The following is a 2,630-nucleotide window of genomic DNA, read 5'->3' as shown; positions in this document are numbered from 1 at the left end:
ATTTATTGCAGTGATCTGAATTTTGTTTCATCATGAGTGTCAAGCACAATCACAGTTCGAAGAAGTCTCTTGGCTGCTTCCCAGGATAAAATATCCCTCTGAAATTGATCTTTTCTTCAAAAGTAGTGCGGGAGCGGCTCCGGCTCTCCGTGCCCAGGGGCAGGGGACGCCTATTTGCCCACCAAAGAGGCGTTCGGGGGCTCGGAAAACAGAGCAATTACGGCATTAAGTGCGAGCTGGCATTTGGTGTCCGGTGTCACTGTTTGATCTCCGCTCTCGGCTGACGTTTCCAGCTTGCAATGCGATTACTGAAATGGAGCGCCTGGAACACGGAGCAGAGCTCATCGCTTATTCCGGGCTTCCCTGATCCCTGTAACGCTGCAATCAGGAATTAGCTGAACAGCAGAACAATTGATTCGAAACTATTTCCGTAAATCAAGCCACCAGTTTCAGCTCGCTGATGGTCTCACCCGGAGATGTGTCGCCTCACTAGGCAGCAGGAGCTGAGGCTGCCAAGGGTGGCTCTAAAACCTGGAGGACGAGGTGATTTGAGGGGCAAACCCGTGCACTCGGGGTTTCTCTTTAGCTGGACTAAGATCTTGCCTCTAATAAAATGAAACCACTTTGCGTTCTCTTACTGAGACACTCCTTTAACCCAGAGTTAAAGTGATTATTATTTTTCACTGGTATATTTTAAGATATGAGTGTGGTTTTTGATGGGATATGTAGCAAGCCTTTAAATACAAACGCTGCTCCAAACCGATGAGTGGAAATGTTTCACTTCACACAGATCAGATGCTTTGATTTCTTTTCTGATGTTTCATTTCTACCCCATTATGAAAAGAATAATTTTGGGGATTCCACATGGATTCAAACTTTTTTACTAAAGTCTTCAGATGAAGTAATTTTTCTCAACTTTCACTATTCTGATAAAATTTCAAAACTGGAAGCCTGGTCGGTCAAAATAAAGGGAAAAATCTCTATAGTCCTTTTCCCCCTCATGTTCTTCATTATGTAGCAGTTTGTAATCTTCACTTTAAGGAATTTTTGAATGAAAACATCGCTCTCAGATGAGCAAGCACAGCCATCTCCCTTTTAGACATGCGAAGATCCATATGAATTAGGAATGGCTCAGCTCCTCAGAGCAATGCCCCGCCCCAAGGGGAGCACAAAGTTGAGGGGTGGTTACTGACACCTATTTTGGCAGATCTGTGCTGTCTGCAGTCTCCTGACACAGCCTTCCCCAGAGCTCCCAAGCACCTTGTCAGGCAGAGAAAATCACAGCTGATGGTTATTTGTGAGGAATAACTTGCACACTTCTGTCCTGCCCGCCCTGCTCTTCCAGCCCCTGTGCAGCTTTGCCTGAATCACATCAGACACCCAGAGGTTAGAGAGCTCTGCTGCTCCTAATTAATCTCCTCCTGAGCAAACTCTGAGTCTGTGCTGCCTTGGAGATGGTTTAACAAGCACGGCTCACTCGAGCTGATCCATGGCTCAGCGCCGGAGCAGTGTCCAAGTGCTGGGGGCTTTAGGGGGTGGCTGGGCCGAGGGCACTGCAGCCCACCAGCCCAGTTAGCTCTGGTCACACTGAGCTGCTCAGCTCACTGCCAGGGAGCTCAGGGGTGATCCTGCTGCTGAGGGCTGAGAGGGTGTTGTGGTTTCCACCCCGGGGTTAATTTCAATGGGACACTTGAAAGGTCAAAACTGAGCTCCAGACATCCCGGATCTGAGCAGGTCGTGGCAAGTGCTGGCTTTTAGCTGAGCTCATTTCACCCTTTTTTCCCAGGCTGCTGGGATATCAACACTGTGGCAAAGCCAGCTCAGAGATCTCTGCTGCCTCTGAGCAAACCTCAGCTCAGGCTGAGTGTGCTCGTCACCTCACTCATGGCAGCTCAGCCCAGACTGACCCACCCTGCTAAAAAACCCCACACAGCAACAAAGCCTGGCCTCAGAGGGGTGTTGTGAAGGCCAGCAGTGCAGCCACCCGCTTGTGAGAGCCAGGGAAGGGCAGATGGCAGCCAAGCCAGGTTGTTGGGCTGGATGTGCATTGCTCTGCCAGGGACAAGCCATCCAGAACAGGGACACGCCGTCCAGCTGGATTCCCACTGCTCCCCACGGCTCACACACCTCTCCAGCTCTCTCGCTTCTTGCTTCACAGTGCTCTCTCACATGCACAGACACACCGTCATTATGCTGCAGGATGCAGTTTATAAAGGAATATAAGGAATTCTCATCTGTGACATCTTCCTTTACTTCATTTCTTCTCCCAGCTGGATGGGAGTTATCAGGTCAAACACAGGTTTCTACAGAGTCAGTGTTTACCCTGCTCAACTCACCTTGGGAGTCACAAAAGCTCCTGTCGTTGCTAGTGGAGGTAGGAGAGTGATGTCTCTCCTCTAAAGTAGCATCTGCAGCTGGGAACATGAATCAGACACTCAAAGTGCCCACTTTTCTCTCCAGAGTACCCAGGAGTGCAAGCAGTTGGATCTTTCTCTCCTGTCCTGTCCTGTCCTGTTTCTCTCCTGTCCTGTCCTGTCCTGTCCTGTTTCTCTCCTGTCCTGTCCTGTCCTGTCCTGTCCTGTCCTGTCCTGTCCTGTCCTGTCCTCTCCTCTCCTCTCCTCTCCTCTCCT

This window comes from Empidonax traillii, unplaced genomic scaffold, assembly GCF_003031625.1.
Source record: "Empidonax traillii isolate 1590-97213 ecotype Southwest subspecies unplaced genomic scaffold, ASM303162v1 scaffold1077:size190579, whole genome shotgun sequence".
Taxonomy (NCBI): domain Eukaryota; kingdom Metazoa; phylum Chordata; class Aves; order Passeriformes; family Tyrannidae; genus Empidonax; species Empidonax traillii.
This window is presented reverse-complemented; position numbering follows the sequence as displayed.